This window comes from Trichosurus vulpecula, chromosome 8 (genome assembly GCF_011100635.1).
Source record: "Trichosurus vulpecula isolate mTriVul1 chromosome 8, mTriVul1.pri, whole genome shotgun sequence".
Lineage (NCBI taxonomy): Eukaryota > Metazoa > Chordata > Mammalia > Diprotodontia > Phalangeridae > Trichosurus > Trichosurus vulpecula.
In genome coordinates this window covers 118051204-118077221 of record NC_050580.1, presented here as the reverse complement: position 1 = coordinate 118077221, position 26018 = coordinate 118051204, and the positions used below count along the sequence as shown (strand labels likewise).

At 38.4% G+C, this 26018-nt stretch overlaps 1 pseudogene; it reads right to left on the bottom strand.

Annotated features, from left to right (window-relative positions):
• Positions 1-21012: 21012 nt before the first annotated feature.
• LOC118827979 lies at positions 21013-21347 on the bottom strand (annotated as a pseudogene).
• Positions 21348-26018: the final 4671 nt, after the last annotated feature.

Genomic DNA, 26018 nt, shown 5'->3' with positions numbered 1-26018 from the left:
CCGATGCAAGGTGGAGTGAAGTGAGCAGAACCAGGAGAACATTAAACACAGCAACAGCAATATTAGCAATGCGTAACTGTGAATGACTTATCTATTCTCAGCAATACAATGATCTAAGACAGTTCGGAAGGATTTGTAATAAAAAACTCTATTAACCTCCAGAGAAAGAACTGATGGAATCTGAATGCACGTTGAAGTAGGCTTTATTTTAGTATTTTTAATTTTTTTTCTTGTTTTTGGGTTGTTTTTTTTTAGTCTATGTTTTCTTTTACAATATGACTCGTATGGAACTATGTTTCGCATGATTGCACATGTATAGCCTATATCAAATTCTTGCCTTCTTAATGAGGGAGGAGGAGAGGAAAAGAGAAAATTCAGAACTCAAATTATTTTTAAATGAATGTAATTTGAAAAAATATTTTTAAAAAGAAGAAATCTTGTTTGAAGGGCTGTAACAGGGAAGATTAGATTTGCATTGCCCAGCCTCGAAGGACTCAAATAGGAGCAATCGATGGAGGTGGCCAAGAAACAAGGTTAGGTTTGAAGTAAAGAAAAATTTCCTTTCAATAGAATTGTTGAAATTGCTTTTAAACTTCCTCAGGAAGTGGTGAGGTCTCTGTCATTAGTGATCTTAAAGCAGAGGCTTTACCTCTCATTAGTATGTATATAGGGAATATATTGTCCAGGTATGGATTGGAGCTCACTTTTGACTCTATGATCCCAGCTCAGATTGGTGGAGGTTGGATAGTTATTTGGGGGCAAGAGGATGGTAAAAATTTCTTCTAATATTTATATGGCTTTTACATGAGAAAATAATTTGATTTATTTTATTCACAATTTGATTTATTTTTATATTCCAAGAGGATAGAAAGAGGAGGACTGAAAGGAACTTATAGAAAATCAGGCTATTTTAATTTTTAAAAGAAAAAAATATTTTTTCCTATCATTTAGGGCTAATCAAATAGAGACTAGATTGCTGCATAAGGTAGCTACTTTTCCATCACTACCATATTCAAGTAGAGGCTGGATGACCAGTTCCCAGGGATGTTTCAGAGGACATTCTTACAAGGGACAAGAAATTGGACTAAATGACTTCTAAGAGCTCAGGAGATTCTTTGATTCCAAAATCTTGTTGGTACCTAACTTTCCTATGCCAAAGTTAAAGATAGGCACATTTGATAAATACTAGCTTTCATTGGTTTCAGAGAGTTTGTATCACAGACCTTTAACATTGGGATGAACTTCAATCCAGTCTAACTTGTACCTGGCCAAGAATCCCCTCCTATGACAGAGTCAATGAGATGGTGTAGAAAGCATCATAACCTTTTGGTTAAGAAGACTTGGGTTTGAATCCTGCCTCTGACACTGACTAGTCAAGTTATTCTGTGCAAATCATATGACTGGTCTTATTGGGAAAATTAAATGAGATCATGTAAATAAAGTATTTTTCAAACCAAAAGGGCTTTAGAAATGTTAGCTATTGTTGTTAAGACCATTGAATTTTGTACTGTTTCCTGTTAATGTGTCTGTTCCACCCAAAGCTTGGTTCTGGCTTTGTTCATGCATTGAGAAGAGGAGAGACAGAAAGATTTGTTGGCACATCATCAACACCACCACTAGCGCTTAAGAACCACCTTTTGTATGTTACTTCATTTGATCTTCACAACAATACTGTCATTTAGGTTCTAGTCTCCATTTAACAAATGAGGAAACTGAGGCTGAGAGACACCAAGTGCTTATCCAAGCTAACATGGCTAGTCAGTGTTTGAGGCAGTATTCAAATTCAAGTTTTCTTGCATCTATGTCCAGCATTCCATCAACTGTACATCCTAGATGCTCCCATTTGATATTAAGATTAGGATCTCCACAAATTTTTAGGAAAGAGCACAATAAAAATCATTCCTCAAAATTTTATAAGTGCAAGACTGTGTTATCCCTTTAAAAAGTGAGAAGATGGAAGCAAAGGATTCCCTTGGCATCTACTTAGTGATTATTAGAAATAGAACCCAGATTTCCTGATTCTCAATTCCTGTTGGCCCTAAATTTTCCCTATAGCTGTTGAAATATTGATGAATTCACCCTCATTTTTCACACATTTAGTTAAGCCATTCTCCAGAAAAAAAAGGTTCTTAATAGTTTAACAAACACTTAACAAATAACATATATTCTTGGGTCTATGCAGTCGGTGCTCAAAGAAATGTAAAGACAGATAACACAGTCTCTGCTCTCAAGGAGTCTATAATCTGATAACAAATAGAGAGGCAGCGTTTTGCAGGAGAATGCTGTACTTAGAGTTAGGAGACTGGTTTTGGAATGCTTGCTCTGACATTAGCCGTATGACTGTGGGTGAGTCATTCAATTCCGTTTCCTCATTGATAAAATGGGAATAATTGTAATGAGGTGTATATGTAACAACAATTTTTTAGACATTTGAAAGGTTGTCACCTGGAAAGGGATTAGATTTGTGCTTTGGCTTCAGAGAGCAGAACAACATTGGGTAGAAATTGCAAAGAGGCCAATTTGGGTATGACATGAGGAAAACCTTTCTGAAAATGAGAGCTAACCAAACAGGAAATGGGCTGCTTTGGTAAATAGTGAGTTCTACTTCTCTTCTGGAAAGGACTAGATGGTCCCATTTTGAATATGTTGTAAAGGGGATTATTTTTTAGATGTGGATTGGACTTAGCCTAGGGGTCAAGGGTTTATAACTCTCAAATCTTGAGATTCCCTAATACTTGTACTCTTGCCCTCACAGTGTGATCATAAGGAAAGTCTCTGTGAAACTTCGAACATTATAGAAACTGAGTTCTAAATCTAAGGGGTTTCTAAGACAAATGCCCATAAAAGGTATACTGCCAGTTAGATGACAAGTGCATAATACATGCAATGTTATTGAATCTTGGGGAAGGACAAACCAATTCCAGTGGGGTCTTTTGCAGCAGATCCTATAGTCAGAAGCAGGTATGTTAAAATACCTACAGACAGATGACAAATACACTGCAGAAGGGAATACAATATAAAATGTCTCTGTGACAATCTGACAACGGGACAAGCTTCTTCAGTGTTGTAGCAGCTGCCAAGATGATAAGCTCCAGGAAAGAAGTACACATTCATTCCTTGGAAAGCAGTCAGGCCTTTAATAAATGTGTGGTGAATAGTTGAACTGAATCCAAAGCCTGGTTCAAGGGAGAATATTTGAATCTCCCTGGACCAAGGCCAAAGGAACCAAGTCCCTGTGACCAAGTTGTAGTTATTGTTCACTTAGCCATCCTGCAAGCTTCAAGGTATCGAGTAAAGAAAGCAAGGTCATTGTTCTTTGAAAGCCTGAACCAAATGAAGTATGGTGACTTCAAAATGCACAGAAAGGCTTTCTAAAACTGAAGCTGTTGTTGAAAGAGAAGATAAGAGGGAGAAAAGGAGAGAGAGAGGCAGGAAGGCAGGAAGTGAAGCAGGAAAAGAAGGGAGGAAGGAAGAAAGGAAGGAAGGAAGGAAAGAAGGGAGGAAGGAAGGGAGGAAGGAAGGAAGCAAGGAATGGAGGGAGAGAGGGAGGAGATGGGGGGGATAGAGGGACAGAAGTAAGAAAAGATGGAAAGAAGGAGGAAAGGAAGAAAGAGAAAGGGAGGGAAGGACAAAGGGAAGAAAGAAGGGTGATAGGGAAGAAGAGATATAGGTAAGGAAGGAGGGAGGGAGAAGGAAGAAAAGGAGGGAGGGAAAGAAAGAAGAAAAGAAAGAAGGAAGGAAGACAAAAGAAATGAATAGAAAGATATAAAGATATGGAAAGACAGTAAAAAATAGAAAGAGGAATATGAAACGGACAAAAAAGAATTCATTTTTAGTCTCTCAAAATATTGTCTTTTTACGTTACTATTTTGCAGAGATGATGCCCTGTGTACCATAATGCTATAGATTCAAACTTTGTACTTGTGATTCAGTCCTGTAATAGGTCTGGCAGGGGTTCATTATATGGGCATTAGATAATGTTTCACTTCAGCCATAGAAAAGACTGATTAAATCCTCCCAGCTGCTTTTATGCAGATGATCTATTCTCTGAGCTGCCAAACTATTCACATATGTGGGTGTACTGTTGAGTGCTTGCAGTGAACTGGAGAACTTGGGAAGGCTGGCCTTTTTGCATGATATAGCCCACATGGGGTCACATTAGTTATTTCTCCATGTGATGCTGGATCATTGTCTGTTAATAGCTTATTTGCTACCTAGAGGATTTGGTCCCAAAGCTAATTCTTTAGGAATTCTATTCTTAGGGAAATGATACAAAGGGACCTTCTCTTAGGACGGTTTCATTTTCACGGCAGTCCTACGACGTGAACCCTCAGATCAACATTTTAGAACTCTACCGTAGTTTCATCATCTGTAATGTGGAAATGATAATACTTACAGTGGCCTATCTCACAGGGCTGTTTCATAGTAAATGAAGCTATGTAAGCCAGAGGCAATGTGGAATAACGGAGAGACTACAATATTTAGAGCCAGGAGGCAATGGCTTCGAATCTTACCTCTGATTCTTACTAGCTGTGTGATCAGGGAGTCTCAGTTTCCTCATCTGTAAAAAGAGAATTATAATAGCCATAGTACCCTCTACCCGGTAGTATTGTGAAAGAAATGATATTTTGTTAAGTATTTTTCAATCATTATTTTCTTTAGTCTAGATGTGTGATGATTTCATTGTTGTAGAGAACTACCAGTGTGGAAATCCATTACACGGGAGCACTTGAATGTACCCTCTATTCACTACTTATCCTTACCTTAATAGAAGAAAACTATATAGGACTTACATGTATATAGCATGGATTAATACTTGAATGACCTTTTTAGGTAGCCAGATGGAACAGTGGATAAAGCATAAGGCCTGGCGTCAGGAAGACCTAGGCTCAAATCCAGCCTCCAACACTTACTAGCTAGTGATTAGACCTGAGCAAGTCACTTAACTTCTATTTCCCTCAGTTTCCTTGTCTGTAAAATGAAAATAATGATAGTACCCATGTCTCAGCATTGTCATGAGAATCAAATGGGATGGTAACCGTAAAACACTTAGTACCGTGCCTGGCGCAGAGTAGGCACTATATAAATATTAGCTATTACTATTATTATAAATGTGTGAATGAGCATCAACATCTCTTTTATTAGCTCTGCTATAATCTAAACCTTGGGCAGCTAGGTAGAGTGGTGTATAGAGCAATGAGCCTGGAGTCAGAAGGACTCATTTGGTGAGTCCAACTCCAGCCTTAGAGACTAATTGAGCAAGTCACTTAACCACATCTACCTCAGTTCCCTCATCTGTAAAATGAGTGGGAGAAGGAAATGGTAAAACCACCCCAGTCTCTTTGCTGAGAAAACCCCAGGTGGGATCACAGAGAGTAGGACACAACTGAAATAACCCAATGACAGCAATAATTAATCTAAACTTTAAGAAAAAAAGTTTTAATCATCCATGTAAGCAGAAAAATATCACTCAAAAGAATTTCGATGTCAAAATTATATTTCCACTTTTCCCAGACTGCCCACAGAAACAACAAACCTGGATTTGTTAACCCATATCTTATGAATTCTGTAAAACATTTCTAAATAACAATCTTCAATAACAAGTATTTTCTCAGGTTCTTGCAGCTTTTACAACTCTAAAGTAAAAATAAGTTGGTTGTGCATAGTTTGCCGTGTAGCCAAGAAGAGAGAGATTTAACTTCTTTTTTATCTCTTTACAATTTTTGTGTTTGTTGTCAAGTAGTAAATATTCTTCAGTTTATAGTATCCTCAAATTTAAAGCTGAAAGGGCCATTAGAGATCATCTAGCCCAATTTCCACATTCAATAACATATACAAATTTCCAAAACCCATGATTTCTATATGAATAGATGAACTCTGCTTTCCCTTTAAATTTGGAGTATATGAAACTATGATAACCCTTCTAAATACTCAAATCACACACACACACACACACACACACACACACACTGATTGTAATAAGCTAACATTTATTAAGTGTTTACTATGTCCTAAGAACTTTACAATAATTATCTCATCTAAACTTCACAATAACCCTGGAACGTGATTGCTAGACAACCACAACACCAACAACAACCTAGGAGCAATAACAAGCAACACTTAGAAAGTTCTAATAAAGGAATGGTGTCAAGGAGGTTGCTTCAATCATCCTGGCCCTGGCATTCTTTTGGAATAGAAGGCTCCTCCATAGGAAAGATGCACTCTTTTCATGAACCAAAATGTCTCCCGACTATTGGCCTTAACAATGAGAAAAGTAGAAAGTAGATATAATGTTATGAAGTACAGGAAAAGCTGTCATCCAGCGTGGGGAAGGGGAGTGGGGAATTCAACTTGAACAGGAGAATATAGCATCCAGATTGATGGGACCCACTAGGCCAGTCACATGTGTCACATTTGACAAAAATAGAGATGATGCAGTAGCTGACACACCAAACCAGACAACTGCCAAGTGTGGGAAGTGACAGAAAAGGAAGCTCAAGCCTTAAAATAGTGCCATATACAACCACAGTTTGCATGTGCCAGAAGTCTGACATACGAAACTGGTGAACTGGAATATTTGGCAAACATTCTGTGAAATATTTGGCATCTTGGAGATATGGAAGGAAGATAACAGGTATTGTAAAAATGCCAACTCAATAGGAAGCCTAGAGAGGGATAGTTAGAAGGGTCTATAGCAAATTGAATATATATGTATGTGTGTGTATGTGTGTATATATATATATATATATACACACACACATATATACACATATATATATACACATATATGCATATATACAACAAATACATAATATGTGATATAACTATAATGTACAATGTATTATATGCCTATACATGTAGAGATATATAGATAATTTGGGGAGGACCAGACCAGAGACATCAATGATATAAGAAACTCATATCAATATGTCAGAACTTTCTTTTTAGCCCATGGTCTCCTATTCCTGATAACTGAATGATTAAGTGACAACTTGCCCAATGTCACCCAGAGAGTGTATGTCAAAGACAGCCCTTGAAGCTGTCTTCCTGCCTCTAAGTATGTTCTAGAGTCTACAATCTAGACCTCTGCTCAAACAGGGTTAGTGACTGACACCTCCCTACATTATCACTCAATTTCATTGTTAGATGGTTTAGATTATTGGTGTGTCTTCCTTAAAGTCAAGTCCCGCAAAGTATTTCATTTGTTTTCGTTCAGCCCTTGGGAAAATTAAGTCTTCTCTTTCTTCCATAGCATCATAGATAGTGCAGTTGGTTGTATAGGGATGATGCCCTTGGGAAAATAAAGTCTTCTCTTTCTTCCATAGCATCATAGATAGTGCAGTTGGTTGTATAGGGATGATGTTATAAATAACTAATGTTAAGGGAAGTTACTGCAATTGGGGTTCAGAAGCTAGCTGAGATTAGCTTTGATCATACGATTTATGTTTCAGGTCATAGATCAGTCAAAGGATGCTAAAGTGGGCTTGGTTGTAATGTATTAATGGCATCATTGTGGAATGATCTTGGTCAGGGCAACACTAAATGGGCGGTGATTGCATTTTGAGAAAGTCCTTGGGGATGGTGAATATGACAAACACATTCCTCCCTCCTGCATTGGATTCAAAGCACTTTGGTAATGTAATAATTTACTTCAGAGAGGGAGGGCCTTAGGTCTGTTAAATCTCTCACTCCTGCTGCCTGGGGATTGGATTTCTAACTATGTATTTATTTGAATAAAAAAACCATCCTTTCCAGATGACAATTTGAGTACTTTCTTGGCTTTGCTTTAAGGGAATATCACTCATGTTATGATTTCCCTATCCTTTCTTTGGAGTAGAGCTTAAACTTTAGTGAGCAGCTTTTCCTTACTTCAAGCACCAAAATACACAAGGTATAGCTATGTCATGCCCCTTAATATGTATTCTATCGATTTTCTCCATAATTCACACCAACAATGGAGCATGGCTTGGTAGATAGAGAGCTGGTCCTGGAGTCAGAAAGACCTTTACTTTTATACAAACTAAGTTATTTAACCTCTCAGTTCCTCAGGCAACTTTGCCAGACTATAAATTATACAGAAGTTACTGATCTGCACTGATGCAAGGAATTTCCACACTGGGAGTTCCCTATATTAATGAAATCACAGGGCTAGACCACTGCCCCACCAAATCAATGAAAAATAATAACATTTGCCACTATTTCCTACAATTAGTATTCATCCACACAAGCTGAGAGTTGAATCCACATTCAATTTCCCCACTAAAGGCCTGTATCTATATTTTTAACTATGCTTATAAAACTCAGTGAAGCCAAATATAGGCGCTGCTGTATACAAAATACATTATGGCAACAGCTATACTGACAGAGAAAGGAATTCTTTAGATTATGTAGCCTTAAATTTCACTTTTATCATGACCAATAACCCACACTACAAATTCATCTTCCCCTCTGTTCTTAGGGCCAAAAGAATTAAGGGAAAGAGAATGGACAAACAGAGGGTGAGCTTTTGAGAAATCAGAACTGCTCATTAATCATAATTCTGCTTTGACTTTTAGAGCAAGTCTTTGGTTCTTTAACAGATCAGGAAGATTTTCATTTCACCAATATGAATAAACATTTATATCCAACTCGGGCCTTAAGCTTCTCTCCCCATTGTACTGACTGAATTCATTAGACAGAATTGGAAGGATTTCATCACTGTTACTCTAGGAAAAGGTTTTGATTATTTTTACACGTTAGATTCTACAAAGCCCCTCTTTCTAGGTTCATTATTTCTATTGAAAGACTAGACTCAGGACCACTTTGGATTTACCTTCCTGGATGTCTCCGTTTCTTTTTAAGTGCCCCAGAAAGAGCTTTCAATTTAGTAACAGCTGGACTGAAACTTCCTGGGAATTCTTTGTGCCTTTGGTCTGTTGGTGAACCAGATCTTCCTGGAGAGGGAATCAAAGTCGTATGTCAGAAGGTCACCAGCTACAATGCAAGTAAGAGTTTTTTGAAGAGATTTATTTTTGTAAATTTAGCACACACTGAAAGTAGGTTACCAGATGGCCTAATTTCATCCTTCAAGTATGCTTTCTGGCAAATCTCTGAAATTTCAAGTCCACTGAAATACCAATTTCCCACCTCCTCCATGAAGACTTCCAAGACTGCTTAAGCCTGCCTTTATCTCTCACTTCCCTCAATTCTTGTAGCCTACTCTAATAGTATTGTACTACTGGTACCATGTACTTTGGCATTTAATTATATTCACTCTTCTATTATTCTATAGGTTTTTAGTGATCACTTTTCAATTAGACTATAAATGGGCAGCCTTTTAGATTCCATACAGTATCTAACACGGGTTGGGCTCCATTATTGGCACTCAGTATAGAACTAATTGAAAAAACCGGCAGAGAAAAAAAAGGCAATGAGGCAATCTAGAGATAAATCTCTAAAGTCATACACTTTCCTACTCCTCAGAAGAAATAGAAACTTCTAACACTCTGATCCCTGGAGGGCATTTTAAGCATTATAAATTAGAATCATAATTGGAAAGGGTCATAAAATTCATCCAGTCTAAACTTTGCATTTTACAGATGAGGAAACTGAGGTAAAGTCATTTGTCTAAGGTCACGCACATGACATAAATGGAAAAGCCAAGATTCAAACACTCCAAATCCAGTGGTTTCCATTGCATTACGGGGCCTCAATTACCTAAACCAATTACCACATTTTGCTGACAAGGAACCTGGGACTCTGAAACATTTTAACTTTATTCCATGTTACACAGTTATCTAGCAGTGAAAACCAACCTAGGCTTTCTCACTTCTCCAACAAGCTAATTCCTGCCTCTATGACTCTTCTCTTGTCATTAATATCTTCCTAAAACCTACCAGCCTGCCACTTGCTTAGACTCTGAGGACAAGGAAGACACTCATAGACTCTTTGCTTAATATTATGAATATATTCAGAATGAATTTTATAAATATATTCAGAATCATTGTTCTACCACCATCCTACAATAAACTCTATTTTTTCAAGTTTACTACCTTTGACTACACAACCCTTCCTCTATCATATTGCAATGAATGAATGAATGAATTTAAAAGACTTATGAAGCACTCACTCTATGCCAAGCACTGGGCTGAATGCTGGAGACATGAATAAGACACTCAGAATTTAGCATCTGTCTCACTAATGATCCTTTGTGTAGCGCAGGGAAAAAACAAAAAAGGCATGGATTTGAAGCCAGAGGACCTGGGTTTGAATCCCACCTCTGTCACTTATCAGAAGCATGACCTTGGGTAAGTTACTTTCTGGAACCTGGCTTTCTTCCTCATAAAATTAACTAGATTATCTCTAAGGTCCCTTCTAGTCTTAAATTAATGATCCCATTATTTTTGGTGACTTTCCCATCTATCTTGATGACTCTTATAGCAACAACTTCAAGCACAGTATCTCCAACTCCTTAATTCAATTCATTCAACAAGCACCTAATATATGCCAGGCATAGTGCTGGACCTGAGGATCCAACTCTTTTTTAAATAAAATAAAAGGGAAAAATAAACAGCAATCAATCTCTACCCTCAAGGAGAAAATATTCTTGGGGAGGGAGTACACAACATAACAAGTACAACTCCAGGACCATCACCCACTAACATATCCACATCACTCAGAAATGCCCCAGCTGGAAGACCTAGAACTCTAAAATTCCCTTGCCTGACCATGATCTTCTTTTCACTTCTCCCATTTCCTCAAACCTCTTAAATCTGTTCTTCAGTCTTATTTCCTGTGACCATCAGGTACTTGAGTCTTCTCTGTTCTTCTAATCCATCATCTCAGTTTTTACTTCATTTGCCTGTCTCTTCACTGAACCCTATGATCAAGCTAGAAATCCAACCATTTTCCAGCCCTATAGCTTGAGAGAATTTGCCTAGGAAAAACATGCCTTTGTAACACTGCTCTGTTTGGCAGTTCCACCTCCCCTTGGATTGCCTTCTGGGCTCTGCAAAAGGGGGCAAGCTCCTTGGCTCAGAGTTAGTTCTTTTTCTGACAAAGGAGATGCTTTCAGAATGCTTCAGTTTAGGGCATTTTACTCCCTTTCAGCCATGTCCAGATTCAGGTATCTAAGGAACTTGGCAACTAAACTGATGTTGCTTTGTTCTGTTTTGTTTTCAGTTCCCCTTTCCCCCAATTAGGGCAGTGGAAGACACTTGAAAATCCCTCTCACAGTCCTTGCTTTCTAAAAGTTCTCCAAGGTAAATATGCAAACTAAACTCTAAGACCCTGGGCTACATTTACATAGCAAATGTTTGGTCAACACAGAATTTTCAGACAATACCAAATGGGAGAGGAACCCTGGGGTACAGAAGGAATGCTCTGTCGCAATTGCATTTGAATAAAAAATGAGAGATCCCTAGTGAAACCTGATGCAGTTTATGAAATCTGGTGCTGGAAATGGTAGGAGGCAGAGTGGGGGAAATGTTTGAAGTTTGTTCAAATCTTGTATCCTGGCTGTTTTAGGTCCTGAAAGAAACATGTTTGCAGAATCTGAGTTAGAAGTTATTATGGAGGTCAAATAGTTAAACCTCCCACCCAAAGCAGGAATCCCTTTTATAGCATCCAAGATGATGGTCATTCAGTCTCTGCTTAAATACTTCTTGGAAAGAGAAGCTCATTATCATAAAAATTAGTTTATCCCTTAGGATCACAGCTCTAGATATGTTAGGGGCCTCAGAGATAACATTGTTTAAGTAACTTATTTTAAAGATGAGAAAATGGAGGAGTTAAGGGATTCGCTCATGGTCCCAGCTTCTGAGGTAGGATTTGAACCCAGATCTTCAGATTCTAGGACTTTTTTCTGTACAACATTATATCCAAAGTTCAGATAGTTCTGATTGTTCTAATAGTTATAAAGCTATTCAGCTGGAATCTGCCTCCTAGTTATCCACTGCCTCCATTGTCAAACAGCTTAAAGAAGTATTGTAATAATTCACAAATCCTACCACTTCTAATCTATATTGCCTGTACTGATAATTCATTGGTCAGAATCTCCTTGACCCCCTCAAATATCATGTGAAGTCAAATGGGCTCATGGCATTTTATATCTTTGGTGCAAGTGGTAGAGCAGTGGATAGAATGCCTAGATTCAGGGAGATTCATCTTTGTGAGTTCAAATCTGGCCTCAGACACTAGCTGTGTGACCCTGGGCAAGTCACTTAACCTTGTTTGCCTCAATTTCCTCATATGTAAAATGAACTGGAAAAGAAAATAGCAAATCACTCCAGTATCTTTGCAAAAAAAAAAGCTCTAAGTGGGGATCACAAAGACTAAGACATGACTAAAAACGTTTGACTGAACAACAACACAGGTGATCAGAAAATAAGGATCATCCTTTGACAAACATTTCTAAAGTTCCTATGAGGTGCTAGGCACAAGGAGCATAGAAACAAAAAATGAATGTCTGTCTCCTCAAGGAGCTTATATTCTACTGAGGATCATTTACCTTGCAATTTGTACTAAGGGGGAAAGTACGTTGTGACTAAGTCACAAATCTATCAAAAATGTTAAAACAAATAGGACTTAGTACAACAACTTTTACAAATTAGGTGCCCAATAAGGGAAGGGAACAAGCATTTATATGCCTCTTACTATATGCCAGGCACTGCGTCAGGTAATTTTTACAAAGATCTCATTTAATACTAGCAAAAAACCCTGGGATGCAAGAATTATATCTTCATTTTACATTCCAGGAAACTAAGGCAAACAGAGGTCAGGTGCCTGCCCAGGGTCACATGGTGTTGTCTGAGGCCAGATAGGAATTCAGGTCTTCCTAACTGTAGGTCAGGCTGCTCTATCCACTATGCCACCAAAAAAACCACTCAAAATCAATTCGACCAATAATTATTATTTTAGTCCTAGATATTTTACAGCAACAGAATGGGTTGGACCAGGAGATGGAAGGATCCAAAGGTAGAAGATAATAAATTGAAATCTTGGTACAGATTATTGTTTTAGTTATTGTTGTTCTACTGTTTTGTCAGTCATGTCTGACTCTTCGTGACCCCATTTGGGATTTTCTTGGCAAAGATACTGGGGTAGTTTGCCAGTTCCTTCTCCAGATCATTTTACAGATGAGGAACTAAGGCAAACAGGATTAAATGGCTTGCCCAGGGTCACACAGCTAGTAAGTATTTGAGTCTGGATTTGAACTCAGGTCCTTTTGACTTCCTGGCACTATACCACCTCCCTGCCCCTTGATACAGATATAACCCTTAAAAGTTTTGAGGCTCCTTATCCCAATTTCCACTCTCACAGATGAGTCCCAGTTCTCAGAAGAAGGGTATATCTCCTTCTTAGTGTTCTCCTGAGGAGTCAGGAGTGATTCTCTAATGATATCAGCTTGAGCCCCCACCAGTGTGTTTCTTTCCCCTCCGCATCCTACACCAAGATTGTCAAAAGAAAATCAATCAGCCAGCCTTAAGCAGCTTTACTAAAGTAGTAGAGTAAGGAAAGTTGATAAAAAACATTCCCTCCCTCCTGCAAAGTTAGTCTCCTACAAGTATAAACATTCTCCTACAAGTATATACAGAGTCCCAAGAAAATGGGCTCAAGATCAGAGAATACTGATAGTAGAGGGGTGACTCACAGGTACTGATTTCTGAAAGTACTTTTCTTCCAGTTATAAGGCGTTCATGACATTCCACCTAAGCATGTTGAGTCTTTGTTGGACCTCTAGCAAACTACTTCTTTCTTCTCTACCTGGAATCTTCTCCCTTCTTTTCTGAATTACTAATTCCTAGCCCTAGACTGATTACTTGGAGATTACTTCCTATCAACTCTTTTATGTCTTCCTAATACAGTGATCTCTAGACTTATGGTTCCCATGTATCTCTAGGTTAACTGTATAAAGTTAAGGTCAAAACCACCCCAATGCAGAGATTTGAGCTGGGAAAAAAAAACCTTAGAGATCAACTAGCACATCCTTTCTTTGTACAGATAAGGCCCATGAAGCTATAGTGACTTGCCCAAGGTCATACAAAGTAAGAGAATCAGAATCTTAACTCATGGAGATACAGGAAAGCACAGAAAGTAAGCCTGGCACTACTTTATGTGTTCTGGAAAGCAAAACCGTGGGTCAGTTTTACGTAACTCATTTTCATCTACAACATACTCTTCCTCAAAACTCTTGCTCCCCACTGCCTGTGGCATCTCATCCCTCTCTTCACTTTCAGTTCCTGTCTTCTATGAACCCCTGAGTAAATCAACTTTCTTAGCAGTTCCCTAGAGCTACTGAAGCTAAACTTCAATCACTTTCCTGTCATTCCTTAATCACATACCAATCCCTTTATAACAAACTCTTAATGACCATTCCAATTCTTTTGTTGTACTGAAATTGTACTTCATTTACTATTGCTAGAAATAAAAGGGCCATTGGGTATTTTAAAAGTCTTATTGATGCCACTTGTTTTTAACACCAGTGTCACTTCCAATTATATCCTGTCCATCCTGTGTAGAACCTTCCCTTGTAATAAAGGAAAAAAATAGCTAAATAAAACTGACATTAGAGATCCTATCTATTAACATACGCAATATTTAGCACCACCAATAGGCAAGAAATGTGCTTTGTCATCTATCTTCTGGGGTCAAAATTGGTCATTGCCTTTCATCCGAGTTTCGCTTTCTTTAGTGTTGTTTTCATTTGTATCTTTGTAAGCATTGTACCAATCATGATCTTGGTTTAGTTTTCTCCACTCTGCATCATTTCTTATAAGACTCCTTTTTTTTTCTCTGAAGCTCTTATGTCTGTTGTTTTTTACAGCACAGTAATTCTCTATTGCATTCATAGATTGCAGTTTGTTCAGCCCTTCTACCCTTGGTTGATTTTTGTGAATGTTATGCAATAGTAGAGAGATAAGCACTGCTCTATTAAATTTTTGTCTTTATGGAATTTGACCAGGATCTCCTTTCTTGCTGTTGTTCCTTTCTGGCATCAGACGCCCTGACCACACTCTACTTGCATGTTTGTAAAATTACCTTTTTTCTAAATAATTCTTTGTATCCCCACTGAATAAAAATTGTGCATATACACAAAGTCCTCCTAATGCAACCCACCAAGAAGAGGACATTCCACATTGCTCATGGTCTTCTCAGAATATTGGCAGCTTGAAGAGGCCAAATGGAGCCTTGGGTACTTCAGCACAAGTACACCAAGGCAAGCATAGGGTAGGATGGATCAAAGCCAGAAGCAGATGATGCTATGGCTATCAACCTTAATCAAAGAACTATGGGTGTAAAAAGTGATCATAAATACGAAGGGCTTCTTTTTAATCTTAGAATAATGCTAATGAAAAAGAGGAGAGGCAGCAAAATAGAGGCAGGAATGACATTTTTCTATTGTAAAGATTCAATGACTGACCTCAGGACCTCACAGATGGAGTCAGGGAAACATATATGGAGACCAAGTCTTGTTAATTTTACCTTCACAATAATTCTCACATTAGTGTTCTTCTCTCCACTCAAGTACCTACCACTCTCATCAACTCTCTTCTAGATTATTGCAATAGCATTCTAATTGGTCTCCCAGTCTCAGGGATTTTTTCCCTATCCATCTGTCCTCCATACAGCTTCCAAAGTGATATTCCTAAAGCACAGATTTGACTATGTTACTTCTCTGTGCAAAAAGCTCCAGTGACTCCCTATTGCCTCAAGGCTAAAATGTGTATTCCTCTGATTGGCATTTAAAATTCTTCACAATTTGCTACACTCCATTGCAGCCACATTGCTTTTTTCATATAGTATATTTTATCTCCCATCTCACTGCCTGTGTATAAGCTGTCTCCTAACCTTCACCAGATACAGTAAGTTCTGCTATAATGTTGGTTTCAAAGAAGTACAAATTTATACTCCAACATGATTGATATATTAGGGAGCATTTTGAGCATAATGCACATTTCTAGTTTGCTTGTGTGAAATTTCTTCCACAAAGACAGCAAGAACGCCAAAAAAAGTCACCATTTCACAATAACTCACAAGCTGTAATCCTTCTGACACCCTGTTCCGCAGGCAAATTTTAGGTTTTTGTCAAAGTAGAGTACCATATTTATCGTGTATGTTCTGGTACACTGGGAACTGTGTGTGGAGGAGGGCTATTCCACACATCCTGCCATACTTTCCACCAAGACCTCTAGCCCTGAGCCTGGAGTTGTGATCTGTCCAACCTGTGTGAGACTTTACCCTCCCAGAGCTGAGGAAACCAGAATACAGGCTAAGTAGCAATCTGAGGCTCCATATGCTGCCAGTGTTTATTGTTGTATTTATGTATTTCTTATCCATTTATCATGTATAAAACTGTGCTACAGTTTTGAATTAGGCTTCTATTTTTTATGTAGTCCTGATAAGTGCTGTGACTCTAATCCCATTTTCTCCATAAATTCCATGACTTTTATTGCATGATTTTGCATAGAGTGAGACTTTTTGGGCAACACATATGTGGCATGTTAGTAGAACTGATAGTGCAATTGCCTTCCCCAATTCCTTTGTGCTTATTTGGTGTATATTTTATGTGGACTTACTAACCTCTCTTTCCAGTCTTTTAACACATGACTCCCTTTAATACCCTCTACTCTCTAGCCCAATCAGCATTCCAGCAGATCCTTAAACAAGATACTCCATTTCTTAGGTCTACATCTTTGAAACAGTCAACCACTAAGCCTAGAAAGTGATCCCTCCTACCTTCTCATAGTATTACTCATTTTCTTCAAAGCTGAACTCAAGTGGAACCTTTTATATAAAGTTTTACCTTATCACCCCCCACCCCTCCCACACACAATTGCTCATGCCTTCCCCTATAACAGTCAAAATCAGGTAAACTGAGGCACAACGTTCCAAGCACGATCAATTTATTAATAAAGCACAAATTTAACAATAAATAGGCTCTCAGTTGCCTTAATACCCCAGAGAGCTCTTTTTTATAGTTGCAGGGAATACAGAACAAAGAACGGGACTTTGTAGATGGGAAACAAGTTATGATTGGTTAAAAGAGCTAAATATAATGAATGGCAAAATCAGTATGAATGGTAAGAGAGCAAAGGCATGGGGGGGGGGGAATATGATTGGTTGGAAATCGGCAATGAGGGATTAGCAACAACTCCTTCCTTTCTTCCTATGACTAAGAAATATTTATTGTTCCAGTCCACCTACAAGGTTAGAGATAGTGGACCAGACTTCTTTGGATAACAAACCAGAAGTCTTTGACACAAGAATAGAACAGTGATTAATCAGAGAACTGGATTTTAAAACTTAACTCATTATAGGCTAGCTGAATTCTGAACTAAGTTCAGAGACAAAGAACCATGACTCTGAAAGTTACAGGACAAAAACAATTAATTGTAAATAGGATCAATTTAAAAAAGACACAAAATCAATCTGAATATTTCACCCCCAAATTATCTTGTATCTATTTAATATATACCTATGAGAATGTTGTCTCCCCTGATAGAATATAAGCCCCTTGAAAAAATGAATGTTTTGTATCCCCAGAATTTAATAGCACAAAATAAATACTCAGTAACTGCTTGTTGGTTGAGATGCTGATTGGTGTTTTGTGCTGCTTGCAATTTTCCTAGAGAGCAAAAAATTAGTTTTGTAAAGCTGTTATCAATAGCTGGCCTAATAGTAGATTAGGAGAAAGAAGGAGAGAAGAAAGGAAGGAAGGAAGGAAGAACTTATTAAGTGCTCAATAAATATGCCAGATACTGTGCTAAACACTTTACAAATATTATCTTATTTTATCTTGACAACAATCCTGTGAGATAGGTACTATCATAATCCCCATATTATAGTTGAGGAAACTGATACAGACCAAGGTTAAGTGACTTGCCCAGGGTCACACAGTTACTAAGTGCCTGAGGTAAAATTTAAAATCGGGTCTTCCTGACTGGAGAAACAGGGCTCTATGACCTATTTACCTCAGTTAGGAAGCAGAACATGCAACAACTATACTTGTACAACTGTCCCAAAGTCCCAATTTTTTAAAAATGTACATCCAGAAGAGAGACAGATAAAATAAAGATATAAAAGGCAATACTGAGTCAATGGTCATCACAACCATAAGCATTTGTTCTCAGACAATAATCTCCTGCTGCCCCATCTCTCACCTGCACAACCACCTAATAAAAAAGACCACCACAAGGGGGCTGACTTAACCAAGATCTCATAGGAAAGCTGGAGCAAAGATGTCTTAAGTCTCATGGATTCGATCACTTTACGATGCAGCAAACAGATAAGGCTGGGAATATTATTGTCTTTGTATTCCCGAAGGCTTCCAGAGAATGTGATTTATAGTAGTAGCAGCTCAATAAATATGTGTTGAATTGAATTAACTCTGAATTAGGCATGTTCAATCCCTGAGTAAAATCTCTCTGCTCCTATAAATAGTTACAGAAAAATCCCTCTTAGCAAAATGGCCCTGTTTGGATGTGCTGTTTCAACAATCCGGCTAGCAGCTTCTGTGGGGGTGTGAGATCCACCCACAGCCAGCACCCAGAAAGCTGCCAACAGCACAGGTTCTTTTGATCTGTTTAACTAAGGAAAGCAAGGTGAAGGGGTTGACAAGCTTACATTAATTCAGCATACAAATATCATTCACTTAGTTCAGGGGAAAAAGCCAGCACCCTGAACTTCAGAATAAAATACAAACAAATTACAAACATCAACAGACGGACCTTGTCTGATTCAAATCCCAATACATAGTTACCAGAGTTCAACAAGGTCTCAGCATCCGGATTTACAAGCTGGAGCGCTCCTTAGCTACAGCTGCCTGGAGTCTCCTCATCAACACCATCTTGAGAGCCCTTAAACAAATTGCAAACAGACAGACCCAATACAATTCATAGTTACCAATGTCTAGGTTCAGCCCGGGAGCTCAGAACAAGGGCTGGCCCAGTCATGCACGTCCACGTGGTCTAAGAGCCTCTGCTCTCCCAGACATGTAAACTAGGCCCTCCCTGGAGTTAGCCCGACCTTGGGCCCCACCTTAATTGCCAATCCACACCCACTAAGGTTTTACACCTAATACGGGTTTGGGCCTGGGGCTTAGCACCTAGTAAGGCTCAACTAAATTACTCAAAGGGAACAAAAGCCAAACTATTCAAGGGCACTTGTTGAACTAGGTGCTAAGGAGCCCATTTTGCTTACCAACACATATGCTCACATTTGCATTTCTCTCCATCCTCAAGTTACTCATAAGATTTTATCTAGATCTGTCCTCTGACCTTTGGCAGAAACAATTGCAAGATGGGACATGACGGGCCAAATTTCATCATAACAAAAACATGAAAATATATGTAATCATTCTGTGTAATGTTAATAAAAAATAAAGCATTGGGGAAAGGGCTGAACAAATTATGGTATATGAATGTAATGGAATGTTTAGAACTAGAAGGAACCTTAGAGATTATCTTATCTAGCCTTCTAATTTTAAAAGGAGGAAAATGAGATCCCAAGAGGTGAAGTGATTTACCAAACTCACACAGATAGAAAGTGGCAGAAATGCGTTTTGAACCAAGTTCAAGGAGTTTCTAATTCCAGTGCCCTTTCTTCTGTGTTGTATGAGCTACACTATACTTAACTTGTATTCCATTCTTTCTTTTCTCTGGGTACATGTGGTATCCCCTGATAAATTAAATTGTAAGCTCCTCAAGGACAGTAATTCTATACCTACTGTGTGTAGAACAGTGACTGGTACTTAGTAGGTACATAATAAACATTTATTGGTTCTTTGATTAATGATTACACTAGACTTTGGGGGTCCAAACATAGCCATGACACAGATCATGATCTTTGAAGACTCAAAAATGAATGTAGAAAAAAAAAGATGCATACAAATAATTATTATTGATCAGGGGGAGTTAAATAGGTGCAAAGTAGGGATCCAATTGTGGTTAATCAATCTTTCAGTCATGTCTGACTCTTCGTGAGTCCATCTAGGGTTTCTTGGCAAAGATACTGAAATGGTTTGCCATTTCCTTCTCCAGCTCATTTCACAGATGAAGAAAGTGAAGAAAACAGGGTTAAGTAATTTGCCCAGGGTCACACAGCTAGTAAATATCTGAAGCCAGATTTGAAGTCATAAAGAAGAGTCTTCCTGATTCCAAGCCTAGTGTTCTATCCACCACACCAACTCCCTGAACACTACTCTAAATACAACCTCTCCACATGTGGACTTGTTCAGTCTTTGTCCAACTCTTCCTGACCCCACTTGGGGTTTTCTTGGCAAAGATGCTGAAGTGGTTTGTCATTTCCTTCTCTAGCTCATTTTACATATGAGGAAGCTGGGACAAACAGGGCTAAGCAACTTGCCTGGGGTCACACAGCTAGTAAGTGATTGAGGCTGGATTTGGACTTAGGTCTTCCTGACTCTAGGCTCATATGCTATCCACTGTACCACCTGGATCCAGACTAAGTGTTGAAAAAATGTTGATTAGAGGTAGAACATTTGCACCAGTTGTATGTCTGGGCAGTGAGGATAATGCTTGAGTGAACTTCATGAACACATGACATTTCTTTTGAATGTTAAAGAAAGAGGGGGACTTACTTTTTTTTTAATTCCCAGTACCCAGTGCAGAGTAGAAAATCATTACATTTGTTAAATAAGTAGGTAAACAGACAAATAAATAAACAAATAAATAAAAGAACAGTTGCTTATACTGTTGATATCTGTATAGAGTCACAAAATATTTGAATGAGAAAACTCTTTGATGTCATCTCATCTAGTCTTCCACCACAATGTTTCTCTCTTCTTAATAGCATCATAAGTACTGGTCAAAAAGAGGTAACTTTATGTACTTATAGGGACAAATAAGTTACCTACATATCAAAAAACTGGCATTTTTACACCTTTATTTAAGAGGATAAAATGTATCCATGCCTCTCCTACATCTTAGAGACCTGGTCTTTTTTTTTTTAAGATAGACCAATCATTTTATTTTCCTTTGATCGGTTCAGGAATGTTGATGGGCAGATAGCTCTTTACATGGGCTTTGGAGGAGGTCTGAGGGCGGCACCTGCAGGTCTGAATCGGGATGGGGGTGTCCGATCCTTCCGAGCTTCACGGGAGCGATTACTCACTACCTTGCTGTGCATCGAGCAGCTTACACAGTAATGTAGTTTCACATACAGTTTGGGCAGGACATAGGAGTCGAAGACGCTAGCCTCGGAGATGTCCCTCACGGCAGCTGCTTCCACGGTGTTACAGATGACAAACTTCTTGATGGCGTTGTCCTTGGGCACGCAGCAGGGGCAGTTGGTGCAGAGGGTGGCCTGCCCTTCATGGCCCACCCGTTGTTTCTCCTCTTCTTGGTCATCTTGGAAGCCAGGAACCGAAAAAGGCGACCTGGTCTATTTTTAATGAGTTGTTTTATAAAGTTGAACAAAAGACATGTAGTTTCTTTGGCAAGTAAAGTACAAATTTAATGATGGAAAAGGATATAACTATATCTTGACCTTATGAATGAAGTCTATTTCAATCTTTCTGCTCTGTTTCTCCCCTAGATATAGGGGCTCCTCCAGAAAGGCTACAGTAATATACACAGTCAGTTCTACAACTGTAGCCTCCGGAAAGAATCTTTTGGTGCTGAAGAAAATTCTATGTATGATATTATATTTTATCATTCACTATGGCTCATCTGAAGAATCTTTGCTAAGCAGTTTGGATCTCATTTTATCTGTGTTTGCTCACCTACTTACTAAAGCAGTGAACCACATAAAATTGACTTACACTACTTAGGAAAAGATATTACCTATCAGACAATATATATGAACTGGCAGAAGAGATGAGGGCTTTAGCAGAGAGTGAAAAAGACAAAAAGGGAGGGAAGGAGAGATGGAGGGGAGGGAGGGAGGGGGGGGAGAGGGGGGGAGGGAAAGGGAGAGAGATTTACCAGCTGTATGACCTTGACAAGTCACTTAAACTTAGTCTCAGTTTATTTGCTTAAAAAAAGATTTGAATAGATGGGAGAGACTTTTAGGGTCTCTTTCTGCTCTAGATTGATGGGAATGTAACTCTAGTCCCAAAGCCCATTGTATGGCATTCCCTCCTTATTGGCAGAGATGAATGCCCTGCCCTGAATGAGAGGTGGGAGAGAGCGTGAGAGAACTTCTGTCTTCAAGTTTTCATGTTCTCACCAAGCTTTGAGGACCTTTGGGTCCTTCAGTTGCTTTGTACACTTCAGGCTACCTGCTTCTAGGGATAAGATGGAAGAGGCCAACCCTACTTCAGGTAACTGAAGGAAAAGACTCTGGGAAGAGATGAGAAGAAGAGCTGGTGGTCTCCATCATATTCCTATCTCCAGCTTCCGACACTAGAGAATTCAGGAAACTCACCCTTAGGTGAGACCTGGGACTCTCTATTTTATTTGAGCTGAATTACCTTACTGCCAATGGGAGAGTTTCTTCACTCTGTATTGTCAAATATATATCCTCCTATGAATAACCTTCTCTGATTTCTGTTTTGCTGTGATTTGGATAAGTGGTTTTCTTTGCTATTTTCTATGTATGTTCATTGTGGAGCTGGTATTGGTGGGAAAGGGGCCAAGCTTTGGATATAAAGTTTGCGGTTCTCCCTCCTCCCAGTAATGATGCTGAAAACAGAAATTAGGTTGAACTTGATCATAACCCCTAGACTAATAATATTTAAAGGAGTAGATAGATAAAATCTTTGCCCACTATCCCCTTTCTCTGAGAAAAATGGCATGACCTCTGGCCCCAACCTTCTACTTCCCTTTCTGGCAAGAATTAGTCTCCCTTGAAGAAGGATAGAGGAAGAAGAGGCTAGAGATATCTATTCTGCCTGCCTTTAGGCTACATAATATCTATATGCTACATGTTGAGGGATGGTCGCTCACAACAATAATAATAATAAGAAGAAGAAGAATGCTAATGATCCTACTAAAGGTATGGAGTTGGAGATCTTTCCTCTATTCTTCATATTATTATTCTGATAGCTTATCAGATCATAAAATCACAAAATGAGGCAGGATGTAGTTAATGCTGGGAGACACAAGAGCTGGGAAAGGCTATTCCATGTACAAGTCGTGTTACTTCTACCTTCTAAGCCTCAGTTTCCACATCTGAACAAGGTAGTTGATGCTTGAACTATCTAAATTTCGGAGTTACTACAAGAATAAAATGAGAAGGTTTCTGTAAAAGAGTTTTTAAAATATAAAGAACTACATAAATATAAGCTGTTATTATAAGGAAGTGAAAAGGATTATTTATAAAATTACTACCTTTTAGGCCTCCACCTAAGGTAATGATGAAAGCTAATTGTTCCTAAAATAAATGACAAATGGAAAGCTTCAGTAAAAAGTAAGTGTCTTGGTGTAAAGTGAAAATCAGGGATGCTGCAGTAGCCAATGGGTCTTTGAAAGAGTAAAGGAAGAGTAAAGCATTTTCTGTATTGTCCATATTTTAGAGCTGCCAAGGGAAAAACCAAGATTGCCTTCAGTCCTCAGATCAGTATCAGCTGAGAGCTCTTCCTGATGTTACACACAACCTTGATTCAAGCTGGCCATGCCTGATTGGCTTGTCTTAGTTCCTGCCCATCTGTACAAGTCACATCATCTGAGCCTATAATCATGACCCTTCCAGATCCTAGTCACTCAACCAAGCTAGACACTCTCCACCAACCCTATGTCACCAACGTTCTCTCTGAGTCAGGCAATGAGGGGCACTAGAAAGTGTTTTGTACTGGAAAACAAAACGATCAGTACCCAGTACTGGCCCTGACACTAGATTACAATGCAGCCTTGGGTGAGTCATCTCATCTCTGTGAGCCCTAGTAACCTCATCTATAAAATGAAGCAGTTTGGTTAGATGATCTCTGAGGTCTCTTCCAACTCTTCCAATCTATGATCCAAGGACCAGACTTGCTGTTGCTCTATTCTCAACAGAGCACCTAACTTAGAGCATTAATATTACTTAGCCCTGAGCTGATAGGTTGACATGATAGCAAACATTTCCCAAAGAGGTGCTTGCGCTATGGTTTTTATTATTATGCCTGGGAACAGAGATGCACATAAGATTGTTTAGTATTCATAAAACACCATTGGCCCAGCCCCAGCCAATTTAAAGCCTATATTATAATTGTTAATGATTACTCATGAAAAAGACACTGTTCTATGTTAAAAACTGCAATCAGTGGGAATCTATTCACCTAGCCATTTTCCTCTGATACATTTTCTAAACAAAACTCTGCCTAAATTGCTCATAATTAGCTTCTATTTTTGCTTTTTATTCATTGCTATCCCCTTACCTCTCCTCACCCCCCACCCCCAAACAGAACATTTTACATCTCCTTAGACATTTGGCATAGGCATTGGAATTGCATTTTTATGTCCTGGATAAGTTAAAACCTAATACTTACTGAACTAATCCTCCATATTAACTTCTGTGCTGAAAACTTAAAATACAGAATTTGAGAACAGGTTAACAATAGGGCAGAAAAAACAGAGCTTTTCTTTTCTTTCCCGTGTATGCGCATTCGACACTGTTCTCTTCATCAATTCTCTAAGACACCATGCATTGATCAAGCTGATAGGCTACAAGTTTATGTAATTTTCTAAGGCATGCTCTTAATTGTTTTCTACTCTTGACCCAAAATTCTTTGTGTGTGTGTGTTTGTGGATAAATGTCTGTAGACAGATAGATAGATAGATAGATAGATAGATAGATAGATAGATAGATAGATACGTGTGTATGTATATACATATATATATACACACACATGTGTTTATATATGTATGTATACATGTCTATAAATCTTAAAAGAGGCAATTCTTTGCCTCATTTTTACCTAACCTTAATCATTGAATGGGTGTTGCCTCAGTCAAACAGACACCTGGGAAAGACCTTGACTTAAGAAGGCCAAGGTCTCTCACTGCCTTCAAGGACATCTCCAGTCATCCCAATCTATATCTTGCTACTGGACCCAGATGGCTCCAAAAGAGAGAGTGAGTCTGGTGACTTTGCACAACCTGCCTCACTTAAATCCAATTCACTTGCAAGTCATGACGTCACCTTCCTGCGGTGATGGTCCTCTTCCAGAATTAAGGACAAACAACAACTACAATGTATACATGTATGTGTGTATAATGTACATGTGTATATACGTATGTATGTATATATATATACACAAGTATATATGTGTGTAGGTGTATATGTGTACATGTATATATGTGTATGTGTATATTTATATATGTGTATGTGTATAGCATATGGATATATGTGTTATGTTTCTCATTGAATATATAGTACATATATATGAATGTATATGTGTGCATATATTTGTGAGTATGTATATAATATTGTATATTGGAAAATGCAGTAGACTGAGAGTCAGAAGGCCAGAGTTCAAGATCTGACTCTGACACTAACTTGAGACTTTGGGCTAGTCATTTAATTTCTCTGATACTCAGTTTCCTCACTTGTTACATGGGAATATTGGAACTGGACCTTGAAGGATGGGTAACGTGCAAATATTTAGTTGGACAATTACTTCTAAAATTTCTCTCTTTCCTTAATAGGTAACTATTTATAAAGCACCTATGTACTAGACATATAAAGGGCTAGATATATAAAGATTATTTTTTCTTAATGGCAAAATACCTACAAGAGCTTATATTTTATTGGGAAGGTTATATAATATGAAAAGAGGTCATTATAATATAAGAAAGAATATAATAGCGGTAAAAGGAGAAAATGCTCTGGGAAAATTTGAGAGGAAGATAATTCTTTTTGGGGTATGATGAGAGGGGCATAAGGAAGATTTCATAGAGGAGATATACTTGGGACAAGCTTTGAAAGATTTCCCTTTGACCTTGTCATCCTTGTGAGCATCATTCTATATCTCTCCTACCTTTCACTGATGAACTTCCAGAAAGTATTGCATGCTCATACTTCCATTTCTCTGCTATCCATTCAGCCTTGTCCCCCTAGGAATCTGGCTGGTGATCTCATCATTCTACTGAAACAGTTCT